The sequence below is a fragment of the Camelus dromedarius genome, chromosome 10 (assembly GCF_036321535.1).
Source record: "Camelus dromedarius isolate mCamDro1 chromosome 10, mCamDro1.pat, whole genome shotgun sequence".
Lineage (NCBI taxonomy): Eukaryota > Metazoa > Chordata > Mammalia > Artiodactyla > Camelidae > Camelus > Camelus dromedarius.
In genome coordinates this window covers 51,714,533-51,733,570 of record NC_087445.1, presented here as the reverse complement: position 1 = coordinate 51,733,570, position 19,038 = coordinate 51,714,533, and the positions used below count along the sequence as shown (strand labels likewise).

Here is a 19,038-nt window from a genome sequence, read left to right as displayed (position 1 = left end):
CCTTCCTATCTTGTGGGGACTGGACAGAACATGACAAGGTGGCAGAATCGAACACTGGCTGGTCCCATAGTGTGACACCGAAATTACCTGGAGTGTCATCTCCAGCAGCTGCAAGACTGTGACTATTCCAAGAAACATAATTAGCTACAAGAGGTAACAAAATAAAAAGGGAGACCTCTCAAAAGTGCTCAGTTAATTAATAAATGGTCCTTAACTCTCCCCTACAGAGAAACATGTTTAGCAATATCCACTACCATGAGTGCAGGAAAAACAGTAACCCCTCGCTGAACTTTCAGATCTTCACGACATCAGGACCAGCCCTGGTTAAGCACTTGACCAGAGAAGGAAATGTGTCATTGCTAAGAGCATCTGTCGTGGAACCAGATTAAGTTCAAATCCTTGTTGCACTGCTGCCTGCCTCTACATGCACCTTTTTTTACCCTTTTGTGTCCTTTGGGGCTGATCTATATAGATCACATCACTGGCTCCCTTCCCTTCCTGCTTCCAGTGGGGAGCACCAGTAGGAGATTGGGGAGAAAGGAAAGTGCAGCCCAGTCCCCCTACTCCTGCCTCCCTCTCTGTGGGGTCACCCTGCGTCAGCTACATCCCTCACCCGTGTCTTCTGCAGGTGACCCTCTACACACAGCTTGGTCTACTTCCTGGGTCTTCAGGTTGAAGGGCTCCTTAAATCAGGCAAATCCAAGTGTACTGCCTCTCCCTTGCTGGGCGCCTGGCTGATACCCCTTTTCTAGTGCATGGTTTTGGCAACTAAGTTGATCTTTCTGGGTGTCTGGCTGCCATGTACTTTGGGGATGATGGTGGGATCTAGGTCACACGGGTGACAGGTAGAGGGTGAAAGATGACTGTGGCCCAGTATAACTGGGCAGGGGTTACGCTCCTATAAATTGGAAGGTCAGGAAAGGCCTGCCTGGAGAAGGTGACACTGAAGCTGAGACGTGAAGGAGAAGTAGGAGCAGCCAGATTAAGAGCAGTGGATGGGAAATATGGGAGGGAGATAGGAGTCCAGGCAGAGGAAACAGCACGTGGAGAGACCCTGAGTCAGGAGAAAGCTTTAAATGTTGGAAGAACCACAGGCAGGTTCACTGGTGCACAGCAAGCAAGGGGGGAATGGAGAGAGAGGTGGGGTCGGACAGGAAAACAAGAGCCAGATATTAAAGGACTTTGCGGGCCTGGTAAAGACTTCAGGTGTTTTCCTGCATGCAACAGGAAGCCACGGCTAGACTTTGAACTCCGGGTCTTGCTGCTGCTGTTTGCCTTGCTGATTTGGTCAGTGGTACCTATTTCAGGCTCCTGTCCACTTTTCAGGACACATCCATCACTCCTAACCTGATCTCTCTTGGGGCCACCCAAACTGCCCCTACTGTCAGTCGTGTCACCGCCCTTCCCTGTCCCTCCTTCTCAGTCTGTGCTTCCTCCCATCTTCTACTGAGAGGCCTGCCTCCAAGCCCTAGGCCTTCCTCTCTGCCATGGCCTATGCATCTCACCCTTCTGTATCTGCCTTCACTGACTGCTGGGCAGAGACCTCACAATTCTGCTGTGGATCCAAAAGAACCACAAAGGCTCAAAGTTTCTGTAGAAATATGAAATTATTTTTTAAAAAGTTTCTGGTGAAAAAAAATTGCATTTGTCTATTAACAGTACAGGGGTTTGCTTGATTTGTGTGTATGTGTGTGTGTGTGCTTGTTTTTGTTCTTTTGCATGAGAAAAAGCTTTGGTGTCAGCATAAAAGAGTCTGATTTTTGCTGTTTTTTTCTCAACATTTCCCCCCAAGCATACTGAACAGTGGCATATTTAAGAAGCTGTAAAAAAATTCCCATTAAGAATGCAAATTGAGGTTCCATGGGTATGCTTGAATTGTGATTTGTAAAGATCTGGGGATGACACATTTTCTAGTTCATCTTATTGGAAAGTGAGTGATCCATTTCCTGCAGGAAATTAAAAACATAAATAACATTCATAGATCTCTTACTCATATCACTTTCTTATTGCTTCTCTGAAGAGCAAATATCATTTACAGAGTATGAAGGCAAAAATGCACAAAAACACTGACCTGGTTCCTTTACCTTTTGTTAGCATAGTTTTAAGTAAATTGGAACCAATACTTAGGGTCTTAACTAAAGGCTATGAAAACATCCTCCAGGGTAAGTAGCATTAAAATGTTTAAGGATTCAGCAAAAGAATAAAATTCTTATCACTTCCTCTCTCATTTCTGATTATCATTCGAGCACCTCCTAAACTTGAAAGTCTACACCTAAATGAACAAGGCAGTCAAGGTGGAGGTTTCCAGGCATACACAGCTGTCCTCCCAAAACTTAGGCATATCTCTGGGGATTTGTCAGCTCCCCCAAAAAGTAAAAGAAAAAAAAAAAAACTGGAGGAAAGGACCCATTGGTCAAACCCCACACCATGATTACTGCAAATATGCAAATATAGGAGGCAGACATCGGAATGGTAAGGTCAGTTTACTGGCTTCATTCCATGAGAACTGCCATGGACTTCTTTCTGCTGGGTTTATTTCAACATAAACCATAAACAAGCAAGCGTAACCACCCGGCATTTGATAGTGAGAGAATGCAGTTTCAACCTGCTCAGATGTTCGGCAGTTAGACAGCTGCCAGCACCGCTTCCTATCCTAACTCAAAGGAAAGAAAGTGCACTCTCAGCACTCCTCACTCCCACATTTCCCCCAAAGTGTGAAGCGCCATACGGAAACTGTCGAGCTCAGCGCTGCACTGCTTGGGGTAGCCACGTGACGTCGCGTGGCTTCTGAGTGCCAGGGAGAGAATGATTAAACGCAGGAAGAGAGTTTCTGTCCTAAAGCACTTAAATTGCTGCTAACGACACTGTTTGCATTTGAAACTGGTCATCTGAGATATTTTTAGAGGACAATAGTAGCCAAACTGCTAAATTCCAGAACTGCATCCTATGGTAATATGAACTCAATATTAAATGGATAAGGAATGTATAAATGGGCAATTTCAGTTAAATGTTATTCATGAAGGTGGGCTTATATTTCCATCTGTACCCACTTTTAAATTTTATGTGTGTGGAATACCTGTTGCCTGTATGTATAATTATAAACAAAGCCATATATACATATGCATCATAGTATAAAATAGAAATGACAGTATCTGAAAAGTTGTCTTTACCACCTTGGATGCTTTTGTGGCATGAGTGATGAACTAACTAGGTGTTAAGCTAATATGCAAGTAGGTGTTCAAATAGGATTGTAAATTGCATCGTGTGAGTGTGATTATCAATTGACTTAGTGGACACTAACAATAAGTGGAAAAGGTTGGATTTCAGTTAACATGACACATGTGGCCCACACCTCATATTTCTGTGCAAAAATCATGGCTCAGAAGGTAAATATCATTCACAGAGAACTGACGGGATGGACACCAGAGATTCTGCAATAGAAATAATCTTATCACAGAATATAGACTGATACAGTGTATACATGGGGCCAGAGAAATGGCAAATTATCCTCTGAGCTTCAATTTGTTTAAATGAAGCACCTTATGAAGTTAGGAGAGAGAAGCAAGGATTGAAGCCAAGTTGTATTATTTTAAAGAACTAGCATTTGAGAGAATAACTTCTCTTCAGTTCTTCTATGACAAACATTTTCTAATATTTGGGTGCCCTTCTAAACGTCTCATTTTCAGTAGTGGGTTGTGTTGGCAGGTACCTTAAAATAATACGATTCAGTCCAGTCAAGCAGAGAGCAGCTCATGCACCGTCACTGCTCCTTGGTCAAGGAGACTCAAAAAGTTACAATGTATGTTTTTTATAATTGTGCAATTAAGGTTTTACCACCTCCTATCTGAATTTTCACAAAGTAAGTGACAGTGCTTCATAGTTTTTCTATGTCACCAAAATAAATAAAATCTACTTATAAAATGCCAAAGTAGCATCCGCGGAATATTGACAAACCATATCGAATCACACTGATTGATTATTTAATATAGTCTAGGGTACACAGATAGGGGTACAACAGGAAAATACCGTTCCCCAAATATTTCACCACACAAGCTCCAGAATATTTTTATTAAAGGAACTGACTGCTGAATAGATGAGTCTTATAAATGCATCAGTTACGTAGGAATTCCACTGTGTGTAAGCCAAGTAGTAAGTAGCATTAAACCAAGAAAAGAGAATTGGGTTATGAAAATATGAAGTCAGATGTTCTAAGAGAAGATTAATGTACCTTTAGCAGGAATACCTAAATGTCGTAGGCTTTATTTTTATTTTCTTAAAATGACTTGAGTTGTGTTTTTTTAAAGCACTTAGGAAATACAGATTTTTTTTAAGGAAAATAAAAGTCACTCATTATTTCACCACTAGTTATGTTTTGGATAGCTCATCCCAGACATTTGAGTTACACTGAACATAGTTTTTCAAGGGAGACCACCTAACACTATAGTATAAATATTCTCTCACAACATAATAACACACTATAATTCATGTAACCCATTTTCTGTGGTTGGTCACTTATCTTGCTTCTAATTCTTTGTTTATTAACTATGCCAAAAGAATATTTTAGGACCACAGCCTTGCATACATATATAATTATTTCTGTAAGATTAATTCCTTAAAGTTGTATTGCTAAATCAAAAAGGATACAAATTTTAAGGCTTGTTATTAAAATGTTTTTAATTATAGAAGTAACACATGAACATAAACTATCAAAAAGCAAAAATCTCTTTTACCTTCTCTCCTGACCCCATCCTCCAGCCCACTCTTCAGATGGAACCAGTGTTAACAATTTATTCTTTCAGAAATGTTATATTCGTACACAGGAAATATGCAATTTATATCTATCTATATCTATATCTGTATCTATATCTGCATCCTTACACAAAGGCACCCATGCTATATCTTAGCAATATATCTTGGAGAGTATTCAATATCAGTGCCTGTATCTATACCTCAGTCCTTTTAATGATTTCATTAGATTTGGTTGCCTGGATACATCCAAGATTATTAAAAATGGTCCGCCATTGATGGTTATCCCCATCATTTAATTTTTGCTATTACAAACAATGAAATAACATCCTTGTACATGTATTTTGCAAACTTGCATAAATGTTTCAGTATAGAGAGAATTTGTTAAGTAAATGGATATATGCCTTTTAATTTTGCTAGACATCATCATATTGCCTTCAAATGTTTTTTTTTAATTTACATGTCTTAGCAGCACTGAGTATTGTGCAACCTTTTAATCCTTGCTAGCCTGAAGGTTAAGACACTGCATTATTTTTTGCTGTTATTTTCATTTGTCTTTCTTTAATTATGAATGAGATCAATCACTTACTCAATTTGGACCTCAAATTCAAAATTCCAGTGAATCATCACATGGATTCTGAAGACTGGGGAAAATCATGTCCCTGCTGTACTTCAACTAACTAATTCGGTAGCTAAAACACTGTTTTGTGGTTTATGTCCTTCACCTCACATTCATATTCTCCTGTTTTCACAGATGATAACTGAAAACAATAACAAGAGCTGTAGTGCTTTGGCACCGTTAACAACAGCCAAACTGATGATTTGTTTGAGACACTCTGCTGGGAGAATTAGTGAACATAAAGTCTTCCCACTGGTCCCACCCCAAAGCAGAGTCACCAGTGCCACATAATGGCCATCTGCATGTGCCAATAGCACAAAGCAGCTTTGAAAGTGCAGTTACAAATATTATATATGGCTAGTTAATTATGATTAAAATTCATTAAAATAGAGAGTGGGACTCAAATATTCAAAATCACATCTAAGAAAATAAGAATTACTTAAAAATGTTAACAGTGATTATGCCTGGGTAGGAGGATTGTAGATTACTAAATTACTCTTAATCTTTCTCTGGAAATGCAAAATAAATCAGGGCCAAGTGCTCTGGGCAGGAAACTCCTACATATGCCCCTTGAAGAACATACTAGAAGGATTTCTAAAAATTCATAATAACCATTAATTCAGTGAATATATTTGAATACTTTCTCTGTAGCAACGACTGTGCTCCAGGCCAGAAGTATAAGGCAGAGACACAGCTACATGTCTACACAAGAAATGATTAGCAATGTCAAAAGAGAGAAGAGAACCAAATGCTGATTTAAATGCAACAACTACACCCTTGGGGAAGTCTAAGTCTCTGTTTCTTTACTGCAAAATAATTGTGTCCACTAAAGCAGATGAGAGATTCTAGTTTTTTGTTTTTTTTAAATTGAAGTATAGTCAGTTACAATGTATCAATTTTTTTCTGGTGTGCAGCACAAGGTCCCAGTCATGCATATACAAACCTATATTCGTTTTCATATTCTTTTCCATTAAAGGTTATTATAAGATATTGAATATAGTTTCCGTGCTATACAGAAGAAATGTTTTTCATCCGTTTTTATACAGTGGTTAACATTTGCAAATCTCAAACTCCCAAATTTATCCCTTCCCACTCCCTTGCCCCCTGGTAACCGTAAGTTTGTTTTCCACATCTGTGAGTCTGTTTCTGTTTTGTAAATAAGTTCATTTGTGTCATTTTTTAGATTACACATATAAGTGGTATCATATGGTATTTTTCTTTCTCTTTCTGGCTTACTTCACTTAGTATGACGATCTCCAGGCCCATCCATGTTGCTGCAAATGGTATTATTTTAAAGAACGTGCATTTCTTAAGGTTTAATTTACTTGCATATACTTTTTTGTACACATAAGTCTTGTGCAAAGGCTCAAAGAGTGGGTTTGGAATCAGGCAAACCTGTGTTCAAATCCTATTCCACCGCTATTTAGCTATGTGACTTTGGATGAATTACTTTGCATCACTAACCTCAGTTCTTCCAGCTACAGATGGGGGCAGTAATAGTCCTAATTGTGGGCTCTAACAGTATCCTAGGAGTCCTAAGAGTGGAGTCCTAACTGTGAGGATTAAATGGTAAAGAACTTGGAAAAGCACCTGGGGCTATTCAAAGTGCTCTATAAATGTGAGCTATAATAAAAACTAAACACACACACACAGAACAAAGGGTCAATTACCTCTGACAAACTGTCTTTTAAGGCCATCTCATATATTATCAGAATATAACTCTAAACTTTATTAAAAGCTAGCATATAAGAATTTCCAAATGTGGGTTCCAAAACACATTTTTATAATAACTATAGTATTTTCAGGCTTTGAGAGCAATGAGGTTGTATTTCAAGCAGGTAAGCTAGGCAAAGCGTGAGGAATTGGGGTGGAGGGCTTATACAGAGATGAGAAGCTCAAATACGACCTTAAAATACAATCCTAGGATTTTTTTCCCCACAAATAAAGATAGATGAGTAGAAGGTAAAATCTGACTCTTACTCCTTTCCCGGATGTAGCCTTTAACCCACTAGGTCTCCTTAGCCTGCCTTTGAGTGGAGATAAGAATGGTTTTGCATTCCAGAATAGTCACTGTCACCACAAAGGTGAAATCTTCTCATCTTCTCACTTTCCCTGTGCCACAGGCTTTATCTTTCCACATTGCTGGGTCCTAAATTTAATCGCGGATCCATATTAATAACCCACTTTTTGTCCATCTCACATTTTTCTAGATATTGCACCTATGAAAAAATGCCAACCACGCGACACTCATAAAGGAAGTAATGAGACCCTCTGACCAGCTATGATAAAAAAGGGAGAGGAATAATCCCAAGCCCATATCTCCTTCTCATTTTACTGCAATATTTCAAGAAACAAATTCACCAGCCCCAGTGATGGGATCGAGGAAACAATTTATTACGGGTCATTAGCGGAGGATGCTCTTTGGATTCCGTGCAGCACAGGCTCCTCTGCTGCCTCCAGGGGAGAGGGGGAGGGGCACTGCCTGGTGAACCATATTTTATTTTAGTGTATTTGCATTTTATGCCAGTTTTTTTTCCATCAGAATCATTTTTTTCTTGACTGTGTAATATATGTTAGAAATCAGAAACCAAATCCCTCTTCCTAGTCAATATTTAGGTCATAAACGTCTACTGAGTATCTCATCTCAGGATGACGGACAAAAAGAGAAACAAACACAAAGAATGTTGAGCTACAAGAGACTTTAGAGATGATCTAATTTAACTTCCTCCATCATCATCAATTTCATAGGCTTTTGTTGTTGCTGTTAATGGGTTTTTTGTTTGCAAGTTTGTTTGAACGCTTACTCTGTATCAGGTGTTGTGCTAAGCACTTTATGTGGTTTGTCTCTATTATAACTCCCCACAAGTCTACTGCTGTTAGATTTATTTTATAGGACATTGAAGCTTGGAGAGATTAAGTAATTTATCCAGGGTCAAAGATAAATGATGCTCTCAGGATTTTAACCCAGGACTAAGCATCTTCAGAGCCAACCCTCCAAGGACAGACAGTCTTTAAACTCTCATCCCCAGGCAAAACAGAAACTACCAGGCTCTTGTTCTCTCATGGTCAAGATTGCCTTCTCATTTTTCATATTTTAAAAGTGGGGCCCAGAGATTCAAATGAATGAACCGAGGCCACAAACGTACCTACTAGCACAAGCCAGGATGGAACATAGGACTCCCTCCTGTACAGCCCATTCTCTATCCAGGATCATGTGTAAATTATATAAATGAAATGGATTTCCCCCTACTTTTAAAGGGACTCACTGTGTCATGAGGTCTCGTGCTTCTGCATCCCCCAGCCATTCTAACATTCCACCTAATTTCCTTTGGCTTGAGTTTCTTCACCTGCCCACCCCTCAAATGTTGATGATCCTGGGGTTCCCGATCTTTGGCCTCTTTGTTCTTTTCTCTTCTCACCAAAGTCTGGCCACTCCTATGAGTGTAGTTATCACTAAAAAATCACTTCTAAATTTCTGTCTTTGGCCTGGACTGTCTCCTGAGCTGCAGACCCAAGTATACAACATCCCTTTCTGAATGCCCAAGAAACACCTAAATTGATAGTGTCCAATACCAAGTACATCATCCTTTCCAATCCATTCTGCCACATTCTCTGTCTCTCCCATTCATTCCACATATACTCATGACCCACCAGTGCACAAGTCCACAAGTCCTATGGATTTTTATCTCCCCAAATAGCTCCTTTTTTGTCCCTTAATTTCCACTGCATTTGTTATAGTTTAAGACCTCATCGTCTGTCAAAAATAGATGTTGCAGCAGAATTCCTGCTCCATTTCCAATCTGTCTTCCATTCAGACTCCAGAGTGATATTTCTATCACATTATTCCCCTGCCTGAAACCAATTCACTAATTCTGTATCACTTACTGGGAGGAAAAAAATACCATGTTCTACATCATGGCCCCCAAGGATCTCCATGATCTGGTCCCTTGGGAACACTCTAGCTTCCGCCCCTGCTCCCACTTCGTATTGTATCCTAGAAATCCCAAACTACTTGTTCCCCAAAGACACCAAGCTATTTTGTTTTATGTTTTTGCCTATGCTGTGTCCTCTTACAGAAATACCTTCCCCACCAACTTCTTCCTGTCATCCTGGAGAGTTCCTAATCAGCTCTTTTTTTTAAAAGTCTACAGCACCCAGGATGCTCAGGAGGTCTCCCATCCAAATACTAGCCAGGCCTGACCCTGCTTAGCTTCTGAGATCAGATGAGAAGGGGTGCATTCAGGGTGGTAAAGGCTAGGCCTAATCAGCTTTTAAAACACACTTCACAGGTGATCTTCCACCTTCAACCTCTTCTAGTAGCTTCTGCTCCTAATGGGGTTATTGTTTCTTGTGCATCTTTGTCCCCTGAACACTCATTGTTGCATTTCTCATAATGTAGGGTAATTGTCTGTAGACATCTGTCTAGTCACATAGACAATGAGTGCCTTCAGATGTAAATAAAACACACACACACCTTTTAGATGTTACATCTACTCAGGTGGTACTCACACTCATTCAGATAGTCCATGTGCCCTCATATTTTACATATATTTATTCAGATGTTTTTGCAAACATCTTGAGGTTCACTTACATTCCTCACACATCATTCCAGTGTTACATGTGCTTGTAGAGCTGTCACTGTGTTTGTTCAGGTGATACACATGTCCCTTAAATGTTACATGTATTCACTGAGCTCTGACATGTCCTCATGTAGATGTGAATCAGCACACTGAAATGCTCCACATGGGTGTTACGCAGACTTAAACCAGTAGTTCTCAAAATATGGTTCCCGGACCAGCATCACCTGAACTCATATTCTTGGGCTCAACCCCAGATTCTCTGAGGCAGAAACTCTGGGCTAGAGTTCCCAGCAATCTGTACTTCACAAGTCCTGCAGGTGATTCTGGTGCAAACTCAAGTTTGAGACCCACTGACTCAGACGTTACACATCCTCATTCGGATGTGCTACCCGCATGCACAGATCATATCCTCACTGATGCAGATGATACACCTGTTCACTGAAAAGTCACACACGTTAGTTTTTTTTAAAAAAATATTCATTTAGAGAGTAAACAGTTCAAACATTATACACTGATATTCAGATCATGCATGTGCTTGTTCAGAAGGTCACACCTGAAACATCACAGATCCTCATCAGACGGTACATGTGCACACTGAGATGACACATGTGCTCACGGTGTTGCTTAAGATGTTTACCTAAATCTAACATATGTTAAACTATCCGCTTTGATCTTCCACACTCACGTATTTATTTAGATGCCATCCACCCTTTTTCAGACAATACACATATTCACTCGGAACTTACACATGTTTATACGTGTTTTACAGCACACAGATGTTTCACAAACCCATTCTGCTGTTAAAAGTGCTTGCTCAGATCACATGCGCTTAATTACATGTCCAGGAGACCATTCAGTTGTACACTCACTTATTCAAAAACTGCCTATGGAAGTTACCTGTCAAGCAATCCACGCTAGAGATGCAGGGGCATCTACTGCTCTAGCCACTTCCCATCTTGAGGACGGTATTCTTCTTTAAAAGGTTCCTCTCAAGTCAGTCTCCTATGGCACCAGACCTCTCTCCTGATGCTATCGGAGTGTCACTCCCTCTGCAGAATGTGCTGCCCCACCAGTTGCCTCACAGTTTTTGTAATCTCTGGGTAACCCAAGATTACTGTTGTTTATACTGAATTTTTATCTGTTCTCCACACTCAAATACCCTCATCTACTTGGGGAAAGTTGTCCCAGTAGCTGTAAGCCTTTCACTGGGTTTGGATGTACTTCTAAGCACATCTTCCGTCATCTTTGGCAACCTACAGTTATGTGCCTCTAAGCCTGTCCATGGTCATTCATGTCAGGGAAGCTTTGGATTGGTTCTCCTTCATAATTTTATAATTGCCTTGGCCACAATCAATAAGGCTTTTTCAGTGATAATGGGTCAACATCCAAAACAAGGAGCATTGATTGAGCACTTATAATGAACTCAACCTCCTTCAGTGGCCCAGAAACACTTCCATGCTTGTCCCAATTGTTTCTTCCTCCGCTATGCAGAGAAAGAGCTATTTTATATTCGGAGACAGACATACTGATTTGTGTCTTGGTTCAGCCACTTAATGGGTCTGTGATCTTGAGAAAGTCACTTAATATTTCAGGGGCATAGTTTCCTCCTCTGTATAATGGGGATAATGATGTCTGTCCTGCAGCTTTCCATGAAAGTTTTATGTTTGGCTCATAGTGTGTGATCAAGGAAAGTTAGCTTTTTTTTTTTTTTTAAATTGTGTTGTAAGCCAAATAAAGGCAAGAATTAATTATGCTTTCCCCCAGTGAAATTACCATGATCTATGCAGGTAAGGTTGGGATTGAAAGGCAAACTCCATTTATACAGGCAAACCCATCAGTCTCAGGGGAGATCCAGACCAGTGACCCCCAGTGCAGTAGTGGGAACGATGCTCAGAAGTTCATCAGTCAAGCAAACAATCAGCTAGTGCGTGTCCATCTAGCGGTATTAGGAAACCTTCCACCAGGGACAGTGGCAGATGCACAGAAGTCAGAATTGTATCAGGTGTGACTGAAATAAAATCTTGGAATAGGGAGTAAGTCAGAAGATTAGTCCTATCAAGTGAGGCTCATGAGGATAGAGGAAGAGGGAATATTGAGCTCAGAAAACTGGGCACAAGTGGACAGTTCCAGGATGGACAATTTCACGGTCTGAGCAAGGAACAAAGAGCTCAGTCAACACAGACTGCAGGGTCACTGTTCAGGCACCACACCCTGGGTCAGACGAGCTGCAGCTCAGACTGGAACTTGTGTCTGCACTTGGGCTTGACACTGTCCCTCCCTGGGGAGGAGGGGCTTCTTGAAACTTCCTGCCTTCACAGCAAATTGTTTTTACAACTGAGATAGACTGAAGCCTTCAGGGATGTTGTTCTGTGAGCTGAAAAAAGTAGAAGCAAGGAAATGGGTTTCAAATGGGTGACAAAGTGGCTGCTAGAGTGGGTTTCACAATTCTGTGACATTTAAGTCACAAGGCAGTGCCCATTAACCAAAAAGGCCACTTGGCTGTACATATTCACTCCTTAAACGTGTAGAGTGCTTAGAACAGAGCCTGACACAGAATAAGGACCATGAGAGTGTTTTCTAGTGTCATGTACCATGGTATTTGTGAATTAAGTCAACAACTTTATAATGTGCACCTGCTATGTTTTAGTTGTTAGGGATATGTAAAAGTAAAATCACAACCCCTTACCTTAAGAAAGAAATAATCTATTAGTAACCGAATTTAAACAAATATAAAAACATAAAGGAAGAGTGTCCATTTCCGCCTGGGTTTGGGAAGGCAGGAGTGTCCCTGATGTGTTTGAGTGGACTCTTGGGTATTCAGCAAGAAGACGGAGAAAGTAGGGTATTCAGACAGAACGCTAGCAAGTGCAAAGGCACAACAAGGTAATATATTCAAGGAAACAGAAGGAGCCAAAGGAACCATACAGGGGAATGGGGAAAGGTCAGGCAATAGAGGAAGATTAGAACCAAATCACAAATGACCTGGAATGTCTTGATAGATTAGGCCTAAATCTATAGGCAATAGGGAGCTAGTGAAGGGTTCTGAGCCAGAGAATGACTTGAGTTGACCTGTCTGTTAGAAACATCACTCTGGCTACAGTGTGAACAATATCTGGAGGAAGGCAAGGCAGGAAGAAGGGGGCTTGCTAGAATATTCTGGCTGCAATTCGGATACAAAAGGATGATGATCTGGATAAAGCAGTAGCAAGAAGCTTGGAGAAGGGAAGACAATTTCAGAGACTGTTGGGAGGTAGAAATGACAGAATGTGCTGACCACTTGAACAATGGGCTGGGAAGAAAGGAAGTATGTCCTATCGCACTTTGAGAAAAACTGCGTTTAAGAGACGCTGCCCCGTGCAGCCAGGAACCATGATCTGCTCTGATATCTGATTGTTCAGGGCCACCTCCTCGGTGAAGGATCCAGGAATACTGCCCATGATTCACAGATTTCTGGTCGTTCATGCTTTCTGGAGCCTTGCCTGCTTCTTCTGGGATGTTAAAGCAGCAGAGCTGATCTAATGAAAGTTACAATCTCTAGTTCATTTAGCCAAGAAGATGGAAGCAGCTGCCAAAGCAATGCACTTACATGTCAGTTGAGTCAACGAACAGAAATTCTAAAGTTAAAGCAGAAGGACCCAGGATTGAATGCAAAATTGGTGAGTGGCTATAGGATATTTTCTGGGTGTATCAAAATAGACAGGAAACTAATTACCTGGCTTCTGAGTGGACAGAAGCTTGACATTTAGAAATTTCCAAGCTCTATTACAGCTGCCATGACCGAAATACTCAGTTTAAAATGTCAGGGCTACATATCAAGTGAGCACTCAGTTGAGTGAATAAATGAATGAATGGATGTCTCTGAAATATTAAATCTAGCTTTCAAGATTCCCTGGTGATTATGTTATTGTTCACATTTTCCACACAGGCTTGGCGACTGCATATTAATAACCGAGAGTGTTGATTAATGGATCAGTATTAACTTGAAGGGAAGCTTTAGTAGCATTCCCAGGTTTCTGTACAAAGCTCAACCCTGTTCAACATTTTCATCTCTAGTTTGGATGAAAAGACGACTGTCACTCTTCTCAAAATGACTCACAGCTGGTGACAGCCCATTTGCTGTCTTTCCCTGCCCCCTGTGATGATCAGGGCAGGTCTGATCTTTAATGAGAAAAATGAGAACTAGAGATCATCTAGTTGCTTTTATATTATTAAGTAGGGAAAGGGGAGGGAAGAGAAGGAAAGGAGAGGCAGAGAGGAGGGAAACAGGGACAAGGGGAACAAGAAGCAGGAGAAAGAAAAGGAAGAAAGTAGAAAATGAGAGGAGAGCCGATGGGGGAAGACAGGAAGAAAGGGAAATGGGAAGAAGGAGGTAAGAGGGGGAGAAGGAAGGAGACCGGGAAAGAAGCAAGAGCCACAAAACACAAACAGGAGCATGATTGCTGAAAGGAATGGACCCTATACAAGAGTCTCGGGCGAGGGAGAAGGGTGCCTAATAACTGGCTAGAAATACATGTAGGGAGTCATCAGAAGACAGAATAACTTGATCATGTATTGCTGCCGATGGTTGTTGGTTTGATAAATGAAGGGCTTTCAAACAATTGTAATTTTTCTTTGACAATATGTGGAATGGTGCTTGCATGAGGAACACAGGAAGAAGAAGGAGCTATATACTGATCCACTTTTTTTTTTTTAAACACTGAAGTACAGTCAGTTGACAATGTGTCAATTTCTGGTGTACAGTATATTTCAGATATACATACATATATTTGTTTTCATATTTTATTTCATTATAAGTTACTATAAGATACTAAATATAGTTCCCTGTGCTATACAGTAGAAACTTGTTTATCTATTTTATATATACTAGTTAATATTTGCAAATCTCGAACTCCCAATTTATCCCTTCCCATTCGCTTTCCCCACAGTAACCATAAGTTTGTTCAGTATGTATGTGAATCTGTTTCTGTTTTGTAGATGAGTTCACTAGTGTCTTTTTTTAAAGATTCCAGATATGAGTAATATCATATGGTATTTTTCTTTCTCTTTCTGGCTTACTTCACTTAGAGTGATGACATATTGATTCACTTTTGAACACACTGATTTTGGAATTTCTGCAATACTAGTGTCAGATAAATGAATGGGTCTGGAGAGTCAGAAAAGAGTTCTAGATTGGAGATACAGACTTTATAGTCATTAACATATATAGTAACTTAGGCTGCCAAGAACTGGTGATCATCCAGGGGAGCAAGAGTAAAATTTCAAAAAAAAAAAAAAGAAAAGAAAAAAAAAGGAGGAAAAGGAAGAAGAAGAAGAAATGGACCTAGTACAATATACTGCAATGCTCTTTAGCTCCAGAATTTAGGCGATGGGAAAGTAAAAGAAGTAATCAAAGTTGAGAAGGAGCAGCCGAGAAGAAAGGAAGAAAACAAGAAAGGTATTGCCATGCAAAGCAAATTCAAAACATGTTTCAAGAAGGAAAGCTGGGACATAAGTGTGCATTACTATTGAAGAGGTCCAGGAAGATAAAAACTGGAGTGAACACTGAATTCAGTGGGAGGGAGGCCACTGGTACTCCAGAAAGAGCAGATACGGAGGAGTGGGAGGGAGTGGAAGCCAGACTGTGGTGGGTTGAGGGTGGTTGAAGATGAGTGTAACAGCCCATAAGGAAATACACAACAGAAATCAAACAAAGCAGAGTGCGTGCATGCGCAAGCACACACACTCCCACACCCACCCTTTATCATCTTTGAAATTGGCAAATGTGAAATCTTTCTTTTTCTTTATTAAATTTTGCCCAGTCCTGGTGAAGATGCAGGGAAATAAGGGCTCTTATACATTGATACACCTTATGTTATGGGTTGAATTGTGTCCCCTCCAAAAAAGGTGAGTCAAAGTCCTAACCTCATTTCCTCAGAATGTGACCATATTTGGAAACAGGATCTTTGCAGATTTTACCAAGTTAAGATGAGTTCATTAGAGTGAACCATAATCCAATGACTTGTGTCCTTATAGAAAGAGGAAATTCTAACACACACACACACACACACACACACACAGAAGGAACACTCTGAAGAGACATGGGAGAATGTCATGTAAAGATAGGAATTATGCAGCCACAAACCAAGGAATGTCAGGGGTTACCAGAAGCCAGAAGAGTCAAGAGAGGATCCTTCCTGTACAGGTTTCAGAGGGAGCCTGGCCCTAACACCTTGATTTGGGACTCCTAGTCTTCAGAACCATGAGACAATACATACGTCTTGTCCTAAATCACCCAGTTTGTGGTACTTTGTTACTGCAAATGAGTACATCTTATAAACCATCTTCTTCAAGGGAAGTTTAGAAATATATAGCAAATACTTTAAAAATATTAATTTTGACTCAATTTCTAGTAATTTTACTAATGAAATAACAAAAGACTGTTTAACAAGATGACTCATTGTAATACACATGATGATGGAATGTTAGGAACCACTTAAATCAAACATAAGAAATTGGCTGACTAAATCACAGATACATAACCTGGACTATGATACCATGTGTTAAACACTATTAAAATACTGTTTTAGAAGAAAACCAATAATATGAAAAAAATGTTCACTACATTTTTGTGTGAAAAAGCTGGTTATAGTAGGTCCATTATTACCCCAACTTTGTACTGCCTGTGTACATATAAATGATAATGGTGAGCATTAGAGGAGGGAGAAAGGGAACAGAATTTTCCACCCCAAAATATGCTTCTTTGGCCTAACGATTATTTGGAGCTGATTAGTTTTAAGAAACAGCAGACACAGGGAGAGCTCTAAAAACAGCAGAAGTTACCCTTTTGTAGGTGACATTTACATTTATAAGGGGAATCTCCACTTGTAAGGATTTTTTTCTCTCAGTACCTGCAAGAGAAGGATGATTAAATCTCCAGAAACTCTGGTCAATGGAGAAGGCAAGGACTTGGATCACTTAGATTGGCATAAGCACCAAACTCCTCTTACTTGTTACTGTGCTGTTCCTGGTAATCTCCCATTAACAGCTCCATCCCCACAATTATCTTTTGTCTTTAGCTAAGGATGGTATGTGAGGTGGTGGCCATTTCAGGGAGTTACTTCGTTTTCCTGGTATCTCCCATGTATATAGGAGATGTACAAATTCTTAAGCTTCTGTTCCTTTTTTTCCCCCCTGTTAATCTGCTTTTATTAAGGGAGGGTCTCAGCCAAGAACCTAGAAAGGTAAAGGGAAAATTATTTTTCCCCTCTATAAGAACACTGGTGATTTTTATTTTCATCTTAACATTTTTTCTATTTTTCTGATCATTCCATGGTAAACATAATCATGAAAATACTAATAATATCTTTTAAAACATATGTAATTAAGCTAATATACTTAAGAATAATGATTTGGTTAACAAAAATAAACAGTAATATCCTTTCTTTCTATCATTCTACCTATCTGTTCCAGCTCCATCACTTATTACGTGTTCTTGGCAAATCCCTTGACTTTTTAAGCTTCAGTTTAATCATCTGTAAAACAGGAATAAGCACTTTCTCATCTGGTTGTTGTCAAGGATTGAAGAGATGATAGATATAAAGCATATTAGCACAACGACTGGCAAATACTAAGTAGTCAATAAATGTTCATGCCTGTCTTTCAGGATTAGTTTCTTAGGAATCAAAGATTTATGCCTCTTGCCAGGAAAGGCAGATTCCTGTGGTTTTTAAATGTTCACCATTTGGACTCACTGTAAGGTATTGTAAGGTATAAAAATATATGTTTCATTAGCTGAGGACAAACATTCAGGGATCAGTAATCCAGCACAGAAAATTGGAGAAGCTCTTTTGTGTTCCTACTATGACTTTCCTATAAAAGTTACAATTGTAGTATAAAGAAATTTCTAGAAAAGGAATAGTACAAGGCTAAGCAGGATACAAATGTTTGATTACTATAAGATAAGTGACAGCAAAAGGGAGGAGGGTATAGCTCAGTGGGAGAGCGCATGCTTAGCATGGACAAGGTCCTGGGTTCAATCCACAGTACCTCCATAAATAAATAAATAAACCTAAGTGACAGCAGAAATATCATGGCAATAATTTCCCATTGTAACCCTTGCTGTAATTTCTTTAAAGCATTTTATAGGGTGAGAGCAATGCCAAGCACTTTTTGCTCATACAGAGTTCAACAATGGAAAACTATATTGCTGATTACTTCGGATGGTCTGATATGATCATTATGAAAACTAGCAATTGCTCAGGTTACAGAACAAAATGCTGTGTTTTATATGAAAAAAAAAGATGAAACACAAAATGTGGATATTTGGGTTACTTTCACTCTTTACCCTTTCTTCCTGGTCGTTTCATTTGCCTACCATATATGGTCTATCTGATTCCTACAAGTGGAGAGCAGACAGAAATCTCACAAATAAACTCTTTATTGGTCCTCAAAGTCACCTTCTTTAACTGGCTGCCCCTGCAGTATTCCAGCAGCAAATTCACTGAAGTTTCTCTTCATCTCCAAATTCCATTTGTAATTTCCACGGGGCTTGGGATGGTAGGATTGAAGGCAGGGAAAATTTAGATGCTTCTGCTCACATTTCAAACTTTATCAGTAAGGGTCCTCTGCTAATGCTTACTTGAAAAACCAAGCACATGTCTTCCTAGGCATAGGTTCCGTGTTGACAAAGACTATGCCACAAGCTGCTCTCTCCCTGCCTAATGCTAGCCTCGTAGAGACAGAGATAAATCAGACCTTGTGATCAAGAGTCAAATTTCAGAATAAAGGACTGACAAATCATTTCACTTGTGGAAGAACCATTTGCCTCAGAGAATAATAACTACACAATTCTGATGAAAATACTACCAAAGAGTTCCTCTCACTTGGAGAATAGACTAGAATCAATGTTTAGGAAGACTGAATTGGTTAATTTCTCTTTCCCTACTTCTCAGATAATCTAGTATGCAAGACCTTAGAGGATTATTTACATAAAATGTATTGACACTCCACGTTAGTGTAAATGTGGCTTCCTCTTCACTATGTCACATTTTCTGAGAACAAAGAACAAGTAAATTCAACCAAGTCTAAGTGGATTTTGGAAAGCCACTGAAGTGG

The 19,038-nt window shown here is 39.8% G+C and overlaps 1 protein-coding gene across 2 annotated transcripts in view; it reads right to left on the bottom strand.

Moving 5' to 3' along the window:
- The window catches only part of PLPPR1 (phospholipid phosphatase related 1), a 353,659-nt gene that overhangs the window by 157,076 nt on the left and 177,545 nt on the right, over positions 1-19,038 (bottom strand). The gene's annotated exons all lie outside the window — the stretch shown is intronic.